This window comes from Eretmochelys imbricata, chromosome 9, assembly GCF_965152235.1.
Source record: "Eretmochelys imbricata isolate rEreImb1 chromosome 9, rEreImb1.hap1, whole genome shotgun sequence".
NCBI classification, from domain to species: domain Eukaryota; kingdom Metazoa; phylum Chordata; order Testudines; family Cheloniidae; genus Eretmochelys; species Eretmochelys imbricata.
Window position 1 is genome coordinate 102834082 of NC_135580.1, and position 13558 is coordinate 102847639.

Consider the following 13558-nt stretch of genomic DNA (forward strand, 5'->3'; position numbering starts at 1 on the left):
AGTGACAGCGCGGCCGGGCGGGGCTTCGGCGGGGGCCCGGGACACGGCCCCGCCCACGGGCTGGGCTGCGCCCGGACCCCCCACTTCTCACCCGCCGGGCCCCGCCCACCGCCGGCCCCCCCCGTGGGCCCCGCCCCTCCCCAACACCCCGACTCTCCTCACCCCCCCCCGAGCCGCCCACTTCTCACCCGCCGGGCCCCGCCCACCGCCGGCCCCCCCCATGGACCCCTCCCCGACACCCCTACTTCTCACCCCCGGGGCCCCGCCCACCGTCGGCTCCCCCCCGTGGGCCCCTCCCCGACACCCCGACTCTCCTCATCCCCCGCTCCCCACAGACACCCCACCGCTCTTCCCCGCTGGGCCACGCCCACTCCCAGGGACCCCTCTACCCTCCCCCTACGGACACCCCCACTTCTCCTCATAATCCGGGTCCCACCCACTGCCGGGCACCCTCCCATGCGCCCCCTCCCCCCACTGACATCCCTCGACCCCACCCGGCCACGCCCTTTCCCAGGGACCCCCTCCCCCTTCAACACCCCTACCTCTCTTCACCCCCCCACCCCAGACTCTGCCCCACCTCCACTGGGGCACCCTCCCCCCGGGACGCTTCAGCCCCAACCCCCCTTGGCTCCCTCCCCCAGGGACACTCCCACCTCTCTCACACACCCAGATCCCTGCTAGGCCCTTCCCATTCATGGGGGTCATCCCCCCCAGGACCCCTTCCCCTCTCCTCACCCCTCTGGACCCCTGCTCCACAGGGACCTGCCCACTTCTGGCACCCCCCATCCCACCAGGTGGACTTCCCCCCCCACCCCCCAGGGACACCCCCAGCTCTCCTCACACCCCTGGGACCTGCCCACTCCCCAGCATTCCCCATCCCTCCTCACCCATAGGCCCACCTCCCCCCATGGACACCCCCACCTCTCTCACAACCTCATAAACCCCCACCCCTCCTGGGACTTCCCCATTCCTCACACACACCCTGCCCCCCAGGGACCCACCCCCTTCCATCCCAGCCCCCACATCTCCCTCCAGGGACACATCTTCTCACACATATCCCCATAGGGGGATCCACCCCCTCCTGGAGAACTCCCTTCGCTACCACCCTGGGACTCCCCCTACACCCTATTCCACACAGTTCCCCTCCCCTCAGAAACAACCCCACCTCTTCTCACACACACACCTGGACCCTCCAACCTGACTCTGCCCTGTCCCCCAGGAACCCGCCTTGACCCAGACATCCTCTTCCCCACCACCTCGCGCTCTCTCTCTCACACACACCCTTCTCCCCGTCCCGTCCCACAGGGACCCACCCAATCCCAGCTGTCCCCTCCATCCCACATCCCGTTTCCTCACAGCACCCCCCACCCCCCGCAGGGACAACCCCTTCCCTCACACCCCCTCATCTCTCCAGACACTCTCCATTCTCCTAGGGACCCCCCAGCGACACCCCATCCACTCACACAGATACCCTCCCGCATCTCATCTCACATCCTGCCCCCCTCACCCCGTGGGACTCTCGCATCCTCACACACACACACACCCCTCCATCTCCTCTCACATATACACACACCTCTCTCCCTGAATAGCCCCATCATTCCGGGACCCTCCCAGGGGCTGCCCACCACTTCATACACACACTCTCCTCTGCCTCTGGGGACCCCCCACCACGCCCCTCCCCTGCACCCTTCCCCCCCACACACACACTCCCCTGGACACAACCCATCATCCCTGGACACCCCACACGGCTCTCCGCCCTCAAGGATTCGCCATCCCCTCACACAAACACACCCCTCTTCCCCAGACATGTCCCAGGGCCGGCTCTACTGTTTTTGCCGCCCCAAGCAGTGCAAAAACCTGTCGCTGCCGAATTGCCGCCGGCCGGCAGGGGAGAGAGAAGCTGCTGCCACGGAAACTCTGCTGCCCCTTTCTGACTGCCGCCCCAAGCACCCGCTTGGAACACTGGGGCCTGGAGCCGGCCCTGCATGTCCTATACCCTTTCATACACATCGCCCTCTTCCCCCAGACCCCCGTCTCCTCACACATCGTTCAATCCCCTGGAGACATCCCCCATCCCCTCATGCACACACCCCCTTTTCTCCCAGACACACACCCCATCTCCTGTGGATCCCTCCATCCCCTCACACACACACTCCTCTTCACCTGGACACACCCCATTTCTCCCCCACACACACACACATCCCTCTCCCCCCAGGAGACATCCCATCATCCCCTCACACATCTTCCAGCCCCCAGAGACATCCCACCTCCCTCCTCCATGCACGCCCCATCCCTTGGGGATCCCTTTGTCCCCTCACACACGCCTGTCCCATTACACAACCTCTCCCTCCAGGGACACTCCCCTCCCCCACACCACCCTGGACGCTCCTCATCCCCTTACACACACACACACACACACACACACACACACCCCACCATTGCCTTGCACACCTCCCTGGTACACCTATCTCTCACACACAACATCCTTTCTGAACACTGTTGTTTCCTCTCATTCCTCCATCCTGTCCTCCCGCATGAATACCCCCATCCCCTCACACATACCCATTCCCCCACATGGAAACCCCCACCCCCTCTGGATGCTATTATTTCCTGTCACCCCCACCCCTCTCACACATCCATTCCCTTCCTTATCTATCATCTGGTGTACCCCCATCCTCTCCCCCATTCTCCTGGATACACCCTTCATTTTCCCCCATCCTCCGCTTGTACACACACCCATCTCACTCCCAACCCCCCCACCCATATTCATGGTACACCCACCTCCCTTCACCCATCTGCCCAGTTCCACACAACCCAATACCTTTCACATGCCCTCCTTATTGATTCTCCCTTGAGATTCCCATCCGCCTCCTCAGTTTATTTCTTGGGAACACCCCCCATCCCCCACCGATCCTCCCTATCCCCTCAAACACACCCTTCACCACAGTTCCACACATCTTTTGGGATCCCTTCTATCCTCTTTCCCCTTGATTCCATCTGAGATCCCCACACATGTGCCCTCAATTTACTCCTTGGAAACACCCTCATCCCTCCCCACTCCAATCCCCTCCCAAGGACACTCACCTGACCCCTCAATTCCCAACCCACAACTTCCCCCCCATCCTCTCACTTGCTTCCCCACTCCTTCCCTGGGGAACCCCATCCCCTCACCCAACATCTCCCCCTCCAATTTCACACCCCCAAGGGGGGTAACCCAATGGGGAGTCACAGTGAGAAAGGGATGCTCTGCAGGCACCGAGAAAGTGAGGCAAGGAGCTGGGACTGGATTCAGAAAGGCAGAGGGCAGTAATAGGATACAGGGAGGAGAATGCATGGCTGAAGCTGCAGGGAAGGAAATGGATTTTAGCTGCAGTGTGTTAGATGGAAGAAGGGAGAGCCAGGAAGGCTGAAGAAGAGGCGACTACAGGAGTCCAGGCCAAAGAGAACCAGGGCATGACCCTGGGTTGCGGCAGCAGAGATGAAAAGGAAGAGAATATTTCAAGATGTGATAGAGAGAGACAAGATTACCCATTGCTCCTGTCCACGTTGAGTCACAAGATAACCTGCTTCACCAGCAATGCCAGCTCACCTACCTGTTCATCAGCTTCTCACACCTTCCATACCACCCCTTTTTCACTGAACGCCTCCCTCAACTGATCTGGATGGCCAGTAACTGCCCTCTCCTGCTTTAAATCTCCACTCAAGTCTAGAAGAAATCTGCCAGTTGGTGGCAGCTAGGATGAGGGGGAGAAGGGAACAAATCATTTGCAAGATTGGAAAAAATACTTGCTTTATAGTATGTATATAAACAGTAAAGGAGTCCGGTGGCACCTTAAAGACTAATGTCTTAAGATAAACAGTGTATCCCTCTATCCCCACCCATCATATAACATACGTCTTAGATGGTACGCTTCATAAAGCAAATGACTCTCTCCCTAAATGTGCAGTACAAGGGGGTCCTGATCCCAATTTTGGCCCCTGAGGCCTATTGCAATGTAAATATTAAATTATATATAAAAAACTGTCAAAATATTAAGGTTGCAAAGTGAAGCACTCAAAATCTAGGAAGCACTTGTGCATCCTTAACACTGGCCCTTTGTGTATAGAGCCATTAAACCCCAAGAAAGAGAGGGCCTCAAAGAATAGGAGAGGGATCTATGGTGAGATTGAGGAGAATAAGAATGGAGAAGAGACTTTTAGACATGGAGGGAAAGAGTAGAAGCAGGGGAGGAGGAGATCAAGGAGGGAGTTGGAGAATAGGAGGTCAATGCACTGGGCATAGAGAACCCATTCAAGGAGCTTTAAGATGTAGGAAAGAAGTGGGGCGCTAGAAAGCGAATTGGGATCACAGAAGAACAACAAGGAGTTCGGTGGCATCTTAAAGACTAACAGATTTATTTGGGCATAAGCTTTAGTGGGTAAAAAACCACTTCTTCGGATGCATGGAGTGAAAATTACAGAACATAACTACCCCCTGATGCTTGATCACAGAGGAGTTTACTCTAGGGCAGCAGTGCCCAAACCATGATCTATGCAGAATTTAACTGTCACATTCTCATGAGAGCTAAAATATATAAATACGTCCCTGAAGTGATTGTCACCTCTTTCTGTTTTATTTATTTACACTCTAGCCAGTGGTTCTCCAACTTTGGGGTGGGCCCTCCTGGGAATGTGTCAAGGGAGGCAAGAGCTGTGTGCTTTTTTTTTTTTTTTTTTTTAAAAAGAGCTCTGGCTGTCAGACCACCCACCCCCAGCCCTGTGTCTCAGGCTCCTGAAAAAGGACTGTGCGCACCCAGGAGGTAGGGATAGCCAGAGCCCCACCCCACGGGCTCAGGCTCTCCTCTCCCCCACCCACATATCCCTCACCTGGAAGTGGCAGGGCTCTGGCTCTCAGTCCTGGGGTAGCAGCAGCAGCAGAGAAGTAAGGGTGGCAATGGGGCACTAAGTCTGTTGTGAAAAGTGATATTGACAAATATCGCTTTTCATGTTGCCACCCTTACTTCTGGGGTGCTGCCTTCAGAGCTGGGGCCCCAGCCAGCAGCCCCTGCTCTTCCTTCAGAGCTGGGTGGCAGCACATGTACTCGGGGGGAAGGGCATAAATGACCACAGACACAAAGAAGGGGGGGCCCTATCAAATACGTTTGAGAACCACTGCTCTAGACTTAGAACAGGTTTTGTGTGTATACACAAATGCAATCAGATGGAGACAATAGTTGTAGTTACCACTGGTATGTTATGGGGTTTGAAGGTACAGGCAGCTGGGGAGGAAACTGACCAGTCAGAGGAGATGGGACTGTGCACATAGGATGGGAGCTAAAGCCTGGTGATCGTCCGTGGGAGAGGAGATGGGGGGATGGTTAATGGCCAGTAGGAAGGAAAGGAAGGCTGGGCAGAGAAGCAGGGCTAATCCAGTGGCAGAGCTATGACCAGGCAATCACCAATGGAGGGAGTGTCCATGAGACTATCTTTCTAAGACGTTTGTTCCACATAGTGAAACATTAGGTGAAGTAGCAGCATTCTTGAAGGTGGAAGAAAGAAAATGAATAATGGTGATAGGAGGAGTGAGAAGGGTAGACAGGCTGGGATCCAGGATTGGAGGCAGTTAGAAGCTAGGGGACCTCAAAGGTGAACACAAAGTTCATGATAGCAAACACTCACGTATATGTTAGGAAACCCTGTTGTACATTCTCACAACTTTATGAGAAATCCCTCCAGCCTTTATTAATCTATCACAGTAGAAACAATTTAAAGTTCAGTTATTGTCTACAAAATATGTGCATCCAAATCAGTGCTACTGCCTTTGGGGATCACATAAGCTTATTCAATATTTTAGTTATGTTAGTTTTGTAAGGCTTGGAAGAAGAAGCCATACTCCATTCTTTAAGATGGAGTCACTGAGAGCTGATAAAAATTGAACCCACTATAATAGAATAAGAATCTGACACCAGGCATGCTGGGAAGAAATTGAACTCTGTTTCCAGTCCCACCTGATCTGGGTCAGTATTTCAGAGGTCACATGGCAGTAGTCATTATCCACTGATACAGTGGCTGGTATTACACCCACAATGCCATGTTTACTGTCACTCTTCAGAGTCTAAGGCTATGTCTACACTAGCACTTTGTCAGACAGGGGTGTGGAAAAAAACCACACCCGACCAACGTAAGTTTCACGGACAAAAGCGCAGGTGTGAATAGCGCTATGTCGGTGGGAGATGCTGCCGACATAGCTACTGCTGCTCACTGGGGGTGGTTTAATTATGCTGATGGGAGAGCTCTCTCCCATCGGCATAGAGCAGCTACATGGGAGACCTTACAGAGGTGCAGCTGCAGCAGTACAGCTGCGCCACTGTAAGGTCTGTAGTGTAGACACAGCCTTTTAAGACTTCTTTCACTCAACAAAATCCCCATGATGGCTGAAGTGGCATTTTCAAAAGCACTGGACATTGCCAGAACTGCTCCCATTGAAGTGAATGGGAATTTTACCGTTTGTTTCACTGGGAATGGTTAAGCCAATACCCTTTGGAAAAATCCCACTCTAACTCTGAAAGCTCTAACCTTGGCCTACAAGTGTGAGCTAAGGTTGGAGAAGAATTTAAAACAAAATTTAGAGGAATGACAATCTGCTCTGAGCCTGCTCCTGGGCACTGGCTAACAAAGCTCTTCCACACCCAAAGTTGCATCAGTTTCACTAAATCAGCGTAACATCCCATCTTTAGGCCTGTTCTACACTTAAAATTACCTACATGCCTCCCGCTTTCATCCAGACCACACCACACGATCCATTGTCTAGAGCCAAGCTCTACGATACAACCGCATTTCCTCCAACCCCTCAGACAGAGACAAACACCTACAAGATCTCTATCAAGCGTTCTTACAACTACAATACCCACCTGCGGAAGTGAAGAAACAGATTGACAGAGCCAGAAGAGTTCCCAGAAGTCACCTACTACAGGACAGGCCCAACAAAGAAAATAACAGAACGCCACTAGCCGTCACCTTCAGCCTCCAACTAAAACCCCTCCAATGCATTATTAAGGATCTACAACCTATCCTGAAGGACGACCCATCACTCTTACAGATCTTGGGAGACAGGCCAGTCCTTGCTTACAGACAGTCCCCCAACCTGAACCAAATACTCACCAGCAACCACACAACAGAAACACTAACCCAGGAACCTATCCTTGCAACAAAGCCCGTTGCCAACTGTGTCCACATATCTATTCAGGGGACACCATCATAGGGCTTAATCACATCAGCCACACTATCAGAGGCTCGTTCACCTGCACATCTACCAATGTGATATATGCCATCACATATATCACATGGGGGGGGGGGGTGGAGGGATAGCTCAGTGGTTTGAGCATTGGCCTGCTAAACCCAGGGTTGTGAGTTCAATCCTTGAGGGGGCCATTTAGGGATCTGGGGAAAAAATTGGGGATTGGTCCTGCTTTGAGCAGGGGGTTGGACTAGATGACCTCCTGAGGTCCCTTCCAACTCTGATATTCTATGATTCTATGTGCCAGCAATGCCCCTCTGCCATGTACATTGGTCAAACTGGACAGTCTCTACATAAAAGAATAAATGGACACAAATCAGATGTCAAGAATTATAACATTCAAAAACCAGTTGGAGAACACTTCAATCTCTCTGGTCACTCGATTACAGACCTTTAAAAGTGGCAATTCTTCAACAAAAAAACTTCAAAAACAGACTCCAACAAGAGACTGCTGAATTGGAATTAATTTGCAAACTGGATACAATTAACTTAGGCTTGAATAGAGACTGGGAGTGGATGGGTCATTACACAAAGTAAAACTATTTCCCCATGTTTATTCCCCCTCCCCCCACCGTTCCTCAGATGTTCTTGTCAACTGCTGGAAATGGCCCACCTTGATTATCACTACAAAAGGTTCCCTGCGGCCTCTCCCCCCCGCCCCCCCCCCGCTGGTAATAGCTCACCTTAAGTGATCACTCTGGTTACTGTGTGTATGGTAACACCCATTGTTTCATGTTCTCTATGTATATAAATCTCTCCACTGTATTTTCCACTGAATGCATCCGATGAAGTGAGCTGTAGCTCACGAAAGCTCATGCTCAAATAAATTGGTTAGTCTCTAAGGTGCCACAAGTCCTCCTTTTCTTTTTGAGAATACAGACTAACACAGCTGCTACTCTGAAACTTAAAATTTAGTTTGACATAGCTATATTGCTCAGGGATGTGACAAACCACACTGCTGAGTGGCATAGTTATGCCAAGCTAACCTCCAGTGTAGATGCACCTAGGCTGATGAATGGATGCTTCTGTCAAACTAGCTACTATTGCTTGGTGAGATGGTGTTCCTACACCCGCAGAAAAACCCATGTCACCGCAAGCTGTGTCTGCACTATGTGGTTATGCCAGTATAGTACGCATAGTATAGACATGGCCTGAGTGAAACTGGTACAATTCTGTGTTCAGACAAGCCTAAAGTTGCTCTTGTTCTGTACTGAAGGTTCAACTGCCTCAGCACAGCCTAAAGCACTCCTGCCCTTTTAACTGAGCCCCACAGAAAACTGTCCCCAGCCAAGGGGCAACTCAGCCCACCTTCAGAACTTTGAAATGTTCATGCCATTAAGCACAGGCAATTTCTCAGCTCTGTCTGTTCTCCTGGGATTTGGTCAGTGTTGCTCTCATGAAACCCCCACACATGCTGAAACATCACAGAGGTCAAAAGGAGTGTCTCCTCCACTTCACACTGCTAGTGGTAGTACTACAGAGATGGAACCTACATGCTGCAGGATGCAGTGCCTCCTTGCTTCTCCCTTTGATGCTAGCTGCTGCTGCTTATATTGTAGTAGGTGCACCTGCACACATGGGGATTCTGTAAGACCAGCAGTAACTGCTGATCTGAGAATCCCCCCATCACCAAAACAAAAAAAAAATCAAGAAAATTAAATGCAAAAAACTCTAGTAATGCAACATTAAGGCTGTGAACATAACTGCACAAGAATTAGGGAAGGGAAATGTTCCCTTTCTTGTTACAGTTAAGTCTTACTAATAGAATATAAAATTTAGTACAAAGTGCTCTTACCAGGCCTAATGTGCATTGTAAACTACGAGGTGTTCACATAGTTATGTGATGCCACATGCCAGTTAGATATCAGACAGGAGGTGTGTGAATCACTTTTTCTCTTGAGGCAGCTCTGACTAAAATTACTTGTGTTGGGTTCGGTCTACACTACATACTTACTTCTGTGTAACTACGTCGCTCAGGGTGTGAAAAATCCACACCCATGCACGATGTAGTTATACTGACCTTACACACAAACACACACACACACACCCCACTGTGTAGACAGTGCTATTTTGGCAGGAGAGCTTCTCCCACCAACATAACTACCGCCTTTCGCAGAGGTGGAATTATTAAGCCAGCAGGAAAGCTTTCTTCTGTTGGCTTGGAGCATCTTCACCAGACACACTGCATTGGTGCAGCTGCGCCAGTGTAAATTTGTAGTGTAGACCTGCCTTCAGTTTAGTTCTCTGTTTGAAATATGTGAGCTGGAGTTTTCTACCAGGCAGGAATGTTAAAAGTTAACCAGTATCCTGCCTCCCATATGAGCCATCATTCCTGCTACAGGGTAGACCTGGCCAGGAGGCAGAGTTCTGGGAAAGCAGGGGTTCTCTTGTAGTGCTGGGGAGTGAAGCACAGATGGATTTTCATACTCCCTAACTCCTCATCCTGAAACTACCAGGCCAGGGTGAGCAGTAGCCCTCTCAGCGTGCAAAATAGGGACTGGTGACAAAACATGGGAAGCGTCTCCAACATGGGGCACTGCTTACCCAAAGTGTATTAAATGGCACTTCGTTTGGGTGGGGGGGTGTTCTGTTAATTATTTTCAATAATACCTTTGTTAAGCTACTGGTTATCCTGTGTTACATTCCTTCCCTTTCTCTGTTTATACATTTTCCTAGGAGTCTGTTTCCCACAGAGGGACACTGTCAACTTTGGGCACGTCTACATACAAAATTTGCACCACATTAACTATAACTGTATGATTAAAGCGGTACCATCTCCCTAGTGTGGATGCAGTTATATTAGTGTAGAGGTGCTTTTATTTCTGTACACAAAGGGGAATAACTGCTTGTTTAAGTCACCTTTATAGCATAGGTGCTGACTTCCCTTCTGCCCCGTGGGTGCTCAACACTCCCCCCTGCCCCTGACCCCCCCACCCCACCTTGCCTCACCCCCATTCCACCCCCTTCCCCCAAGTCCCCACCCCTGCCCCACCTCCTCCCCTGAGCATGCCACATCTCCGCTCCTCCCCCTCGCTCCCGAAAAGTCCTAAGCGCCACCAAACAGCTATTAGTGGCAGGGGGGCGGGAAGCGCTGGAAGGGAGGGGGAAGAGGGGGGGACGCGGCATGCTCAGGTGGGAGAGAAGGAGGCAAGGAGGGGGGAGCTTGGCTGCCAGTGGGTGCAGAGCACCTGCTAATTGTTCCCCGTGGGTGCTCCAGCCCCTGAGCACCCACGGAGTCGGTGCCTATGCTTTACAGTGGTTTAACTGAATATACAGTAGGCTTTTACTTGTTAGCAAAATAATTATATAAGTCACATCCATAACCAAAATAGTTACACCAGTAGAAATTTCAGCTGTTGACCAGGTCTTAAAATTTTTTGGTTGAAAACACACACATTTCCTTACCTGTGTTTTCCAGTTGCTTCCCCTCCACCCATCTCCTATCCTGCTGCTGCAGGCCCTAAGAGGGTTTCCCTGAGCTGAACTGTATTCCCACTACTGTCACCTTTGCTCCCCTCCCCACTAACTGTGCAACCTCTGTCCCCAGCCAGATTGTGTAACCTCATCACCTTCCCTATTAACTGTACCCACTGGTATCCTGTGGAACACTCTACCCCCAGGCCCAAAAAACAACAACAAAAACAACTGTGCCCGCAACCAGACAAGATTACAAATCTGGTTAATAAAGGTAATAGTACTGATAGCACTTTTGCAAAGCAGCTAAGTACTGCGCAACATTCTGATTAAAAACAAGCACTAAACAAAATCAACATGGGTCATATTGAATATATTCAGAGCTAACAGATAAATATAAAAACATACCTGTTCATTAACTATTATCAACTGGGGGTTGCTCAGGCCTTAGTTCTTGGCCCAATGCTATTTAATATTTTTAATCAATGATCTATAATGTAAAATAATTGATAAAGTTTCAGATGAGACTAAGGTTGGTGGATTAGTAAATGAGGGGGACAGATCACTGTTTCAGAACAATCTGGATCACTTGTAAACAGGATGCAATCAAACTACGTGTGTTTCTGACTGAGCTTGTGAAGTTTTCACACTCAGCATTTCTCTTTCTGTAACACAATCAATTCCAAAATTTCAGGGAATGCTCTAGGCATCAATAGCCAAAACTATTGACTTTTTTTGGAAAAATCAGAAAAATGGGGAAGATACAAAGCTCCTGTTAGCTTTTTAGCACAGCCAACTGATGCAAGCACCTCTGCAATGGTCTATAGATCAAACCACTGGTTGATGGCACCCATTAATGCCTTCCAGCATAACAGTACTCCTATTTCACTGCTGTGTATCCTCCGAACAGAGTTAAATCATTCAGGATGTCAAAATGTTAGTCTCCCAGACAGAAAGAACAACCATGAGGGAATATGGGGGGGCGGGAGGGGGTGCCGTGGTGTGAACACAACCCCTGGCATGAGGGAGGAAAGAATGAGGATCCTGGTATGGGGGAAGGGGAAAATGGAGTACACAAAGCCACTCGGGCAGAGACTGGGGGACCTGGGTGTGGGGAAAGGGGTCACACAGAACCCATGGCATGAGGGAAAGACAAAAACCTTGTCATGCAGGAAAAGGGGAGATGGGGGAAGAGGCTAATGAGATTTCACACAGAGTCCCTGACACAGGGGAAGAATGGGGGACCCTGGAATGGAAAAAAAGGGGCCATGCAGAGCCCCTGGCATGGTGGGGGAAAAGGGAATGAGGGCACATAGCATCCCTGGCTGGGGAAGACTGAAAGACCCTGGAACAGGAGAAATGGGGGGCATAAGGGAATGAGAGTAATGGAACACACACAGACACGCTTCCGTGAGGAGAAGAATGGAAGGCCCTGGAATGGTAGTCACACAGAACGCCTAGTTGGAGGGAGATTGTGGGAAGTTGCAGCAAGCTCCTGAAATAGAGGGGGATGGGAGGGTGACACCCACCCACAGATCTTGGGGACAGGGAGAATGAAGGATGCTAATAGGAGCTCCCAATGTGTGCAATGTACTTGGCCTACAGAAACTAAAAAGCATGCAATCCTCTACCAATATTTCCAAACACAAGGTCTTACATTTAGAACACAGAATTTAGGTCACACTTTCAGGGTCAGGGACTGTACCCTGGAACACAGTGACATCAAAAATAATGTAGGGGGCCACTGTAAGTAACCAGCTGATTATGAACTTCCAGAGCAAAGCTGTAGCAAAAAGGACTAACACAGTCCTTGGATGTGTAAACAGGGGGATATACAGCAGGGGAGTAGGGAGGTTACAGTACCCCTGCATACCACACTGGGGAGGTTGTTACTGGACTGCTGTGTCAACTACTGGTGGGTGCATCCTTTAGAAAGAATACTGAAAAACTGGAGTGGGTTCAGAGAAGAGCCACAAGAGCAATTTGAGGATTGGAAGGAGTGGGATACTTAAAATCAATCTATTTAGTTTATCAAAGAAGCTACTTCATTGTGATCTACAAATTACCAACACTGGAGAAAATACTGGATAATAGAGGGAATCTAGCAGACAAAGACAGAACAAGATCACATGGGAAATAAGATGCAAATTTAATTACCTATTAGAATAATTTTGCCAAGGGATGCAGTCAAATCTCCATCACATGGAGTCTTTAAATCAAGACGGGGTATTTTTCTAAAAAGATCTGCTCTAGTGGGAAATACTGAGTGACATTAGATGGCCTGCGTTACTCGGGTTAGCCTGATGAACACAAGGCTCCTTTTGGCCTTAGTATCCTCTGTATCTGTGGTGGGTGTCACCTGCTGCCTACCACTCAACGATGAGCTCTCCGAGGCAGGCTGGTATTTAATCCCTGGCTGCGGGGCACGTGGGAGCTAGATCCACAAACGGGATTTAGGATCCACATAGCAAACCCTGACTTCACCCACCCAGCGGCACCCAGGCTCCCGGGCACTGCAGAGCAGAGCTGGACGCCGGAGAGCCGGCCAGCCCGCGGACGGGAGGCCCCGCCGCGAGCCAGCAGCAAACGCCCGGGAGGAGAGCGACGGGGCCGACCCCGGGCCCGGGGGAGGTGCCGCCCAGGAGCCCCCCGGGGCTTAACCCCGCCTGGCAGCCGAAGCCGCTGCACGCCGCAGGGCAGGGGCCGGCCGAGAGCCAGCCAGCCAGCGAGCGGGGCCGGGCGGGGCCGGGCCGGGCCGGGCAGGCGGGGCCGGGGACCACGGCGGCCCGGCGCCCCCCGACGCTCCAGCCCAGCGGCCAGGGCGCCCCACGCAGCTTGACGCCACAGCACGCGGGCCGAAGCTGGCGG